The sequence below is a fragment of the Petaurus breviceps genome, unplaced genomic scaffold, assembly GCF_028583685.1.
Source record: "Petaurus breviceps papuanus isolate PSGF00001 unplaced genomic scaffold, PetGlider_PUasm1.0 391, whole genome shotgun sequence".
NCBI classification, from domain to species: Eukaryota; Metazoa; Chordata; class Mammalia; order Diprotodontia; family Petauridae; genus Petaurus; species Petaurus breviceps.
The window spans coordinates 3393602-3405815 of NW_027186310.1; positions in this window are offsets into that span (position 1 = coordinate 3393602).

Genomic DNA, 12214 nt, shown 5'->3' on the forward strand with positions numbered 1-12214 from the left:
TCATCACCCTGTCTGGAATTGCTAATCACCTTCCAGAGCTGCCTAGATCACTCAGAAGGTCAATGACTTGCTTGGGGTTCTGTAGCCCGGACGGACCCAGGAAGGATGTGACCTCAGGTCTTGCCATCTCCAAAGCTGCTTCTCTGGCCCATGCACCACACTACCCACCCTCATGGTTACTGCCAGCACAGAGCAGCCACGGCTTTCCCTAGACATGATCTTTGGACTCTGGGATGGGCCATGGTTGGGGGAGAGGTACTGAAGACAGGGAGCTGCTGTGAGGAAGGGGGAGGACAGGTAGCTGCTAGGGAGGAAGCTCTCTCCCCAGACAGACCAGGACCTTCTCTGCAAGTTACAGGCTTAGGGGCCTGAGGTCACAGTGACTTGCCCAGGGTCACACAGCCAGTGTGTCAAAAGCAGGTCTTGAACCCAAGGTTTCCTGGGTCTAAGCACGGCTCTGTGAGCACAATCATACTGACTCCTACCTCCACTGATGCTCATCATGATGTTCTCAGACACATTTTCTTCCTGCTCTGGTCATACAGAGCCTGGGATTCCAGGTCCCTTGGAAAAGAGGATTCACCTGGTGATCATTAAGCTGAGCTGCAAGGTGTGGCAAGGGCTGCAGGCCAGGAATCCCAAGAGAGTCCCAGGCTTGAGAGCAGCGAGCCAGCCCAGCGAGGGAGGAAGGACTCTCGGCTCAGCTTCCATGTTTATCCAGTACCTGCTGACTTCCCAGGCTTCAAAGTATACTAACATCACGAGGACAAAAGAACTGCTGCCTCACTAGGCTCCAGGCTTAGCAGAGGCACAGGGAACTTCCTTCTTTCCTTCCTTCCCCCCTCCCTCCTTCCCTCTTTCCCTCCTTCCCTTCCTTCCTTCCTTCCTTCCTTCCTTCCTTCCTTCCTTCCTTCCTTCCTTCCTTCTTTCTTTCTTTTTTTCTTTTTAGTACACACCAAAAACAACCAAACTTAGAGTCAGAGGAAATGGATGTTTAGATCCTAAGACAGTGATACTTCCTGTGTGAATCTAGGAGAGTCCCTTCTCCTCTTTGGACCTAAGCTTTATAATCTTGAAAATAAGGACATTGGATTAGGGGATCCAAAATGCCTAGCAGTGGAGAAAGTGCTGGATGAAGCCATGGGACCTGAGCACAAGTTTCAACATCTTGTGACATTGGGCAAGTCAACTCTGACTCAATTTCTTTATTTGCAAAATGGGGGGAGGTCATAATAGCACCTTCCTCCCAGGAAGTGATGTTCCCTATAGAACTTGCATTAACAAACCTTAAAGTGCCATGTATAGACATGCTAAGGTTTAGAGGTAGCTAGGTGGTCCATTACCTAGAGTGTTGAACTTGGAGTCAGTAAGACCTGAGTTTCAGTCCACCCTTGGAAACTTGCTAGGTGCATGACCACGGACAAGTCACTTAAACTATGTGCCTCAGTTTCCTTATCTCTAAATGGAAATAGCAATAGCTCCTACCTTCCAGGGATGTTGTCAGAATGAAAGGAGATCATCATCATCGTGACCATCATCATCATGACCATCACCATCATCACCATCATCATCACCATCATCACCATCATCATCATCACCATCATGACCATCACCATCATCATCACCATCATCACCACCATCATCATCACCATCATGACCATCACCATCATCACCATCATCATCATCACCATCATCACACCATCATCATCATGACCATCATCACCATCATCATCATCACCATCATCACCATCATCATCACCATCATCACCATCATTATCATTATCATCACCTTCATCATCATCTCTCTTTTACCAAGGAGGGAACTGAGGTCCAGAGAGAAGTGAATTGCTCAAGGTCACATGGCAAGTAAATGCCAGAACTATAAAAGAAATTTCTGGCATCCCAAGGAAAAGATTTTGCCACATGTATGAGTTGACTAAGATTTCTGATTCCCTTCTGAGCCTCCAAGTCCCAGACAGCAGAGTAATGCAGCACATAGACATGGAATCATGGTGCATCCAAGCTGGAAGATACTTCAGGGATCTTCTTTTACGCCTTCTTCATTTTACAAATGGACATAGAACATAAAAATGCCAGACAGGGAAGAGATTTGAGAACATAGATTTGAGAACATGAGAACATAGGGTAGAGCTAGGAAGCACCTCAGCAATCACCCAATGTAATGCTCCCACTTGATGGTGTAGAAACTGAAGCCCAAAGAGGAGGAATGGCTTGGCCACCATCATGCTCCCAAATCCAGGGTCCTGCCCAGCATATATCACACTGGCTGGGAGCTGCACATCTCCACAGTAAGGCTATTGTAAATTAATCTCTTCTAGCACTTTTGAAGGGGACCTACATTCCTACAAACCCAGAAACGTAATCAATAGTGATATGACAGTAGAAATCAATCCAAAGCATAAACATGGGCAAAGAGGAAACAAAATTATGCCTATTTGCTAGTGACATGATGGTTTGTTTAGAAAAGCCCCCATGAACCAGCAAAGTAAGACAACAAAGAACTTCAGCAGTGCATCAAAATACAAAATGGGCTGACCCAAACTGACAGCATTTGGGCCAACAACAGCACAGAATTCAGTTTGATATAACTAAAAATTCATAACATATCTTTAAGTCAATCACTACAGCATAGTCAAGACTAAACTACAGTTACAAAACACTAAAGAAATAAAAAAACACAATAGCCAACATTTTTGCAATATTTTAAGGCACACAAAATGTTTCACATGTATTGTTTTATTTGATCTTCACAACAATTCTAGCACGTAGGTTTAATAATTATCTCCATTTGACAGATTAAGAAACTGAGGCTGGGGCGGCCAGGTAGCACAGCAAGTAAGAGCACCGGCCCCAGTGTTGGGATGACCCAGGGATCGAATTCAGGCTCAGACACTTAGCACCCACCCAGAAAGACCTGGCCATGTAACCTTGAGCAAGTTACTTAACCCCAATTGCTTAGGGGTGGCTAGGTGGCTCAGCAAGTAAGAGCACTGGCCCCAGTGTTGGGATGACCTGGGATCGAATCCAGGCTCCAATACTTAGCACCACACCCAGAAATAACTGGCTGTGTAACCTTGAGCAAGTTACTTCACTCCAACTGCTTTAAAAAGAAAAGAAAAGAAAAGAAACTGAGGCTGACAGAGTTTAAATGAATTGTCCAGGGTCCCAGAGTCAACCAGTGTCTAAGGACGAATTTTAAATCAGGTCTTCCTGACTCCAAGTCCAGCTCCCCATCCACTATGCCTCCTAGGTGAACAACTCAGATAATTGAAGAAAAATATAAATTGCTTATGTTTTTTTAAATGATACTACCAAAATTAATTTACACTTAGTCCTAATGCAATGAAACCATGAAGTTGATATTTGATAGAACTATACAAAATCAATTCACCTGAAGGAACAAAAGGTCTTGAACCTCAAGAGAAATAATAAAATAAGAATGAAGGGTAGAAAATCCTATCTAGAGCTCAGATTATGTTATTAAATAGTAATCATAAAAAAATACTTGCTATCAGATTTAAAAATAGAAGAGTAGAGCTGTGGAACAGATTTGATATGGAAGTCTCAGAAATAAGACTTGGGGAGGAGGGAGTGCAAGAGAGGGAGAGACAGGGGACAGAGAGAGAGGGAGCGAACGAGGTACAGACATATGTGTGCACATATTATATAAATATATGATGATATAATACACAGCATCCTCACAAAGTAGCCATTGAGCAGCCAAGGTCAAATGAACAACATCCATTGAGTCTCACAAATGACTTCATGTCCTGATGTTTACATCTCAACCTGGGAAATTATAGGAAGAGAGCAGCATGTTGGTGCCTAGAGGAAGGATGATCTCCCACAAGCTGTACAGCAATGTTCCAAAAATAGTCCCGAAGGAATAATGACAAAGAATATATATATACACCTAATGAACCTTGATGTGAAAGTAATAAGGAAAATACTATCAAAAAGGCTACAACAGCAGATATTAAATGATTATGCACTATGATAAGATTAGATTTCTATCAGAAATGCAGAGTTGATTCAATACAAGGAAAATAATCAGCATCATAGATATTAAAAACAAAAATCACAAAAGCTGCACGACTATCCCAAAGTGCTGAAATGACTTTTGACAAACACCAAAACCAGTTTCTGTCAAAAATGCTAGAAAGCTTAGGACTTAATATATTGTTCCTGATTTAATATGATAAGTAGTGTCAATACAAAACCATAAACCAACATTTCATTAAATGAAGGAAAGGGTAGAGGCTTTCCACTAAGATCAGACATAAAACCAAAATGTCCATCATCATCACTGTTTTATATCGTTCTAAAATGCTAGCTATATCAATACAGCAAGAAAAATAAAGGAAAGGAGCATAGCAAAAGAACAAAACCATCACTTTTTCACAGATGAGGGTTTACAGGGAAAACCCAACAGTCAATTAAAATGAATTGAAACAATTAATAAATGTTTATTATTATATTCTACAAATTGTACATTTTGCAAAGTTGCAAAATATAAAATAAATCCACATAAATCATTAGTGTTTTTATTGCCAACAAAACTCAGTAGGAAAAACAATAAAACAAAGTACAGAACCCTTAGGAGCCTACCTGCCAGGACACACGCGGGAACTATATGCATGCTACTACCAACTCTTCACAGAAATAAAAACAGACCTCAATAATTGGAGAAATTGGTTTTTTATAGTTGGACTGAGTCAATATGCTTGCTTTCAAATTTGCAATGCTGCTTAACTTGCTTTCCTTCTTCAGGGCCACAAGCAAAACAAATCGTCAAAGATCTGCTTTAAAGAGCTAGAAACATTGCTAACCAAATTAATCTAGAGGAATGAAAGGCAAAGACCAGCAAGAGAAACCATGAAAAAGAGGTGGATAAGAAGGATGACTGGCAATTCCAGATCTGGAACTAGACAGCACAGCAGGCAGCATCCAAATGGAATTGTACTGGTTTTAAAAGAGACAAGTTGATCAGGGAAACAAATTAGTTCACACCATACATGAGCGAATGCATATGATGGCAGCTTGGACCAATTCAAAGCCCCCAACTTCTGCGGTAAAAACTCATTACTGGTCAAAAACAATTGGAAAAACTAAATAGCAGCTGGGCAAAAATTATGTTTAGATTATCATCTCACATCACGTACACCATCTGGATGCATGATTTAGACAAAGGTCACTCACCACCAAATTAGAGAATCAAGGGGAAAATATAGCTCTTGTAACTATTGATCAGGTTCTTGACCAAAGGGTAGAAAGATTGACAAAGGCAAAGTGAATATAAAACTAAACTGATTAATTAAAACTAAAATGCTTTATATAAATGTAACTAAAATGAGTCAAGTTTAGAAGGGAAACAAGGAAACTGGGAAAATATTTTCAGATAATTTCTCTGATGAAAGTTTCATCTTGTGAATATATAAGGAAATGATTCGAATCTTTTTTTTTAACATGCACTTTGAAGAACCTGAGAGCAAGAACCATTCCCCAGTAGATAAGTGGTCAAAGGATATGAACAGGCAGTATTTTCATGGGGAGAACACAAGCTTTCAGTGATCATCAGAAAAAATTTACCCAAAAAACTAATAATTAGAGAAATGAATGTTAAAACAACTCAGAATTTCTACCCATACCTGTCAGATTGCCAAAGATGACCCCCAAAAAATAAAAGGCAGTTGTTGGAGGGGATGAAGGAAAACAGGCACACTGATGCACTGTTGGTGCACCTAAATTGATCCAGATCCTCTAGAAAGCAATTTGGAAATATGCTCTAAAAGTCACTTTTCAAGTGCATATCTTTTACCCTAGCAATACATATGTACCCTATACCCATACCCCATAAAGATCAAGGGTGATTGTCTGAAGTTACAAAACAAGGCCAGTTTTTGGACACAGCCAAAGCGACAATTTGTTTTGCTTCATCAAGAAAATGAGTTACAAAAGTTTTGTTTTTCTTTTTTTTTTCCAATGGGAAAGGGTGGCATAAAGGGAGGGAGGTACGAGGTTGCAAAAAAAGAAAGAAAGAAAGAAAGAAAAAGTATTACTGAAATGTTTTTCAAATGCACAGAACAGAGGGACCAGAAGGAATCACTAACAAGCAAAGCAACTTTCAAAGTTGAATTTATTATCAACTTGAGGATAGTGAGCTTTACATAATAGAGATTCACAGTTTCATGGACAGCGCTCTCTGTTATATTATGTATAAAGAAGGGTTCATTTTAGTTTATGTTTGGAAAAATGGGAAAAAAGAAGTAAAAAAATGTCAGCAATTAGGGAGCAGCTCTTCAAAAATGTTAATTTTCTTACTGTTAATGACTTCTGTATTCAGTAAGTAATATAGATAATAGAAGTCACTAATCTCAGCCTCCTGAAAGATTATAACAGTTATGTTACTGTTTATTTCTTAATATGCTTTAAGTCTTTTTCAATGCCTACTTTTGTGTCCAGCATTTCTTTCGTATAGAGAAATAAATAGCTATCCTATACCTCATATAGAATGTACACTGAGTACTTTCCCATGCCCTAAGGCAGTTAAGTGACATCGTGGATAGGTCACTGAGCCTGGAGTTAGCAAGATCTGAGTTCATATGTGACCTCAGAAACTTAATAGCTATCTGCTACTGGGCAAGTCACAACCTCTGGCTGCCTCAGTTTCCTCAACTGCAAAATAAGGATAATAACAGTACCTATTGTTGCATCAAATGATATATTTGTAAAGCACTTTTGTCTGGCATATAGTAGGCACTACATGCATGCTTATTCCATTCTTCCCTCCCTGCTTTGGGGGGATCCTAAACATGAGCCAAACCTGAAGCTTTAAGTAATTTCTCCTAAAGTTCTGGAGAGTACAAGCCCAAAAGCATGAAAAAAATCACCTGAGATTTCCTGCAAGTGGTTAGGCTTCTCTAGGACCAGGTCGAGTTCATGTACACGGGTCCCAGTTGAGGGGCCAGCCACATAGTGGAGGGAAAGCAGGACCAGCAAAGGTGCCTATTGTGAGTTTTGCCGACCTACGTGCTTTGTTTCTCTTATGTTCTTCAGTATAAGAAATGGCTCTTTGGGGTGCAGAGGGGTATAAAATATTAGGAAATTCAGGTGACATACAACCAAAATATATCGCTATTTTTAAAAAGAAAATTAACATGAATTCAGAGAAGCATGGAAAGACAAATATGAACTGATGCAAAGTAAGCAGAAGCAGGGAAACAATCTACATAATGACTACAGCCATGTAACTATTCACTCTGTCATTTGGTGACCAAACTAGATCCTGAAGATGAAATAAATGCTTCTCCCTTTGCTTCTTTACAAAGCTGACCACGTGTATGGTATCGCATACACTAAAGGGCACCTACAGCCCTTCACAGCATGACCTCAGCCTGCCGCTCCAGCCTTGTCATACACAACTCTGCTCCACAAACATATGTATTCCATTTCCCCCTGGCTACACCGTGAGGTTCTTGAGGAAAGGGAACATTTGGCTTTTGTCTTTATGTCCCCAGCACCTAGCTCAGTATCTGGCACACAGTAGCTGTTTAATAAATGCTTATGGACCAATTGGTTGATACTGTCAGACTATGTTAATATGCAATAATATAGCAATTATTCTGTATCACAAAGAATGATGCTTTTGTGGAAGATTCATAAATTTGTAACTAAATTTCATGTAAAATTAAAAGACATTAAAAAAACTTAAGTTTTGCAAAAAAAGAAAAAAGCAATGTCCTCACTGTTATAACTTCTCCCCTCCATAGCTGGGCAGTTGTAGTATCTGAAGATATAGAGACATGCAGGGAAGACCCCTGAACTTAGAGGCAAAAGACTGAGAATCAACACCAGGCTTTGTTACTAACTTACTGTGTGACCTCAAGCAATGAATTCAATTTCCCTGGCTCCAAGTTTGTGTTTATGGAAAAGAAGGGGCTTGGTCTGAAGAGCTTCCGAGTTCCCTCCCTGTTCTAAATCTATGGCCATATGACTAAATGATCTCCAATTCCCCTTTCAGCAGTAATATCCTCAATCTTAAACTCACCTGTAAAATGAGGGAGTTGAAAGACATTATCTCTAAGGTGCCTTTTGTTTCAAATGTTCTATGACAGTTATAGACTTTAAAAGGCACCCATTTTATTAGCTACTCAATCCAGAACACAGGGAAGCTGTCACAATTTTTAATATAAAATATTAGAAGCTCAGAAGGGACCTCAAAAGTCAGCAAATTCAGCCCACCCCTGAGCAGTAATCTTAGCTCCAGCCTCTTCCCAAAGTATTTGCTGAGCATTGACTTGAAGATTGGGGATAAAAAACATGTGCCCTGTTCCTTCCTGTGGAAGAGGCCCCACTCACTTGTGAAAATCTTAGCATCATAGGGAGCTTAGCTTCACATCTGGTCAAAATCCACCTCTCTGCTACCTCCACCCATTGCTTCTGGCTCAACTCAATGAGCTTGAGAAGGAAAACCTGACTCCCTCTTCCATGTGACTACCCCTTAGGTCCTTGAAGGCATCTCAACTACTTGGAGGTAGTCTCTGGATGGCAGGAACTCCACCATCATCATCATCATCATCATCATCATCTGTGTCTAACTCTTGTTGCCTTTCTTCCTCTGGACATGCTAGTTTTTCACCTTCCTCCTTAAAATATTGTACCCAGAACCACGCGCTATCCTCCATTCAAGGGCTTCTACCAAGGACTGCATCATTTCTGTCTTAAGTCACTAGCTGGAACCCAAGCCAAGAAAGAGAAAAGACTAATTGAGCTGCAAGGAGTCCTTTCATTTTGTTGACCCTAAGTAACTCAGCCCAATTCTGCCATTGCAGCACAAGCCAATCCTGTCCGAAAAGCCTATACCAGGTGATGTATAAGCTTGCATTGGCAGCATGCTCCCTGCTGAGAAAGAATGGATGCCAGACCACAGACCTCTATCAGGAGACTGAGCTGATTGCTCTCACTCTCCTGCTGGGCTCATCAACAGCCCTGTGCCGAACTGCAGTGGTATGAAGACTGAAGCAGAACAGGGCTAAAAACACAGTAAGTGATGGGATTGACTGGAAAGAAGCCTGCTTAGGCAGCAGAGGACCTGGTGCTCAGCCACTTTCCCAGAGACCTAAAGCAAGATGCTTCCTGGGTCACAGTTTCTGCCTCAGCCAAGTGTGGAGCCTGGACTTGATGGCTTCTCAGGTCTCTTCTGACTTAAGATGGAGGATACTATTATTTCTTCCCTTCTAAGAATCTCACTTGCTTCATTTATAAAACATGGGAGTTTAATCAGATTTTCTCCACCATTCTTTTCAGCTGGAGGTCTTATTCAATCCATTTCAATTCAACACACAATTATTAATCATCTACTGTGGGCAAGGTCCTACACTCCATATATGTGGAGTGGGGAGGGGAAGGATATAATGATACAAACAGACATGTCCCCTGCCCATCACCATATAGTTGGAGAAGCATGCTGAATTATATAGTGTTACAATGAAGAAATCATAGAAGAAGGAAAAAAGAGAGATGTTGGAAGAGGGAAGACTCACTTCTTGAAAGGAAGGGTGGGAATATTTCCCAGAAGAGGTGCCTAAAAGGAAAGAGCTCATCCATTTGATAACCTCAGAATCGGGACTGAATGCTAGTAGGCATGGGGGCACTGAGAATCAGCTCAGATCATCAACAGGCTCTGAAGTTAAGGACCTACAAGTCTCAGAAGAAGCTCTATGTGTCTTAGGTCAGTCACTAACCTTACTTATGGTAGCTTAATAAAAATGAACAGGGCTTTCCTTTTTTTCAGAACATGGTCAATGTTCTATGTTCTAAAACATAAGAAATATGTTTTGCATGATAATATATGTATAATGAGTATCAAATTTCTTGCTTGCTCAATGAGTAAGAGAGGAGTGAAGGGAGAGAAGGAATGTGGAACTGAAAAATTATTGTATGACATAATAAACAACTAGTATATAATGATGAAAATAAAGTGTATAATAAAGAAAATGTAAATTAAAGAAAAGGAAAAACAGCAGAAGTTACTACCCATGTAGCTGAATAACGCCCACCATAGGAGGAGATAAAATATGTGCTTTGCATGCAATGGTAATAAATTAAATGACTGGTATGTGAGTTATATATGCACTATGTGCTATGCTCTATCTGATCTGTTTCTTTGCTACTTCTGAGCATAGGCTATGCTGTAAAATGTTGGAGGTGCATGGGGCATGTTGCAATACATGCTTTATACATTTGGTCACATGAGTAGAATGCCTTAATGCACACAATCCTAGTGTGAGTGTCATGTATTAGGTACCTGCATACCTCCACAGCCTTCTCCACTCCCCTGCCACATGAAGTGGCAGGGCTTTGGTGACAGGAACTGGGAATTCGAGAAAAGGTGGGCATAGTAAGTGTATGACATGCCTACCTGAGATGCCTCAGAGGGAAGTTTTGGAAGTCAGAGAAATGTTAGGGTCAAATGACAACATTGTTCCTTGCCAGATTTGGCCATAGAATCTACTTGCCTTTTTTCTGCAAAGGACCAATATGGCAAGAATATAAATTGGATGTCCCTATCAATGCTAGGTCGTTGAATGGAAAAGCACTGACTTCTAAGCTGTGATCCACAGCAGATACCCAGGTCTTCCCCAAAGCTGAGAAAGATCCCAAGTTCAAAGTTCCTGCCTATGGTTTTCCAGCTGCCACCTTATGTGTGGTCCTGGTGTGTGTGTGTGTGTGTGTGTAGATAGACATATATGTATACACGCATCCATATTGTATTGAACAGACCCTTTTTCTCCACCCAAAGAAGGAGCAACCATGGAATATGAGCAAATTGGTCTGTGTCATTGTTGTTCAGTCATTTTTCAGTTCTGCCTGACCTTTGCGACCCTTTTTGGGGTTTTCTTGGCAAAGACACTGGAGTGATTTGCTATTTCCTTCCCCAGATAATTTTCAATAGATGGGGAAACTGAGGCAAACCAGATCAGGTGATTTGCCCAAGGTCACACAGCTACTAAATGCCTGAGGCAGATTTGAACTCATAAAGCTGAATCTTCCTGACTCCAGGCTCAGCACTCTATCCACTGTGCCACCTAGATGCCCAAAACTGGGCTGTACATTTCCTAAAATTCTGGGTTCAAAGCAAGTAAAGTTACTGTAGGGGAAGAGGGATGGTCCAGCTTTAGACATTCTATTATACATTGCTTTGTGGCCATTGTGTATCATCTTGTTGTTTTGTTGATTGTATGCCTAAAGTACAGTATGAAGCACTTAATCTTACATGTCCAGTGGGAAGTCAACTCCTTTTGGTCAAGGCCACATGACTAGGGCTCACTGAAACAGAATATTCTGGAAAGATGCAGGATCTGCCATAGGCAACAGCTCAACAACTGATTCCGATTAGGTGACATGCACATGCATATAGTGGTGCACACACACACATAAACGCATACAGACAATGAGAGAAGCAGAGCTTAGGAAAGAAGGTCATTCGCTCTAAGCACCATGGACAGGTCTCCACTTCCCTAGCACCACATAAGCATGGATTATGAGCCCATCCTCTAGGAGAAATGCTTATAAATTCCAAAGTGAAAATGAGACAACTCACCTTCAATCCTTCCTCTTAGAGGATCAGGATGATGGCCAGCAGCGCCACCTGGTGGCTAACTCTCACACAAATGAACACAGGCAGCAATTGGAAGCATCAACATTCCCACTTAGGTCTTTTGACACCAAGTCCAGATCTCTTTGTGTTACAAACCACGTTCTTCAACATTCACTTATTAAATGACCGAATTTCTCTTCTGAAATGCCTGGATAATGACACTTTGAACCCCCTACCTCACAGTGCTATTGTGAGGAAAGTGCTTTGGAAAACTTCCAGTGCTAAAGAAATGGGGGGCAGGTTGCTTGTCCAATGGCTGGGATGTGACTTTGGGATTCTGGGTGAGTTTCCTATCCTCTCACCTTGTGCTCTGGGAAAGGCTGCCTTCAAACACTACCTCTTGATACAGTCCCTCTCTCCATGCTTCTACCATGGACTGTTTCTGGAATTTAACCAGCATAGAAAATTGCTCAATTACATTTTTAAAGGTTAAATTCTGCTCTGAGATCAAAGAATCATAGACTCTCAGAGCTCAAAGGGGCCTTAGAAATCATCTAGTCTAATCCCTTTTCTGAAACAGGCATTGATGGGGCA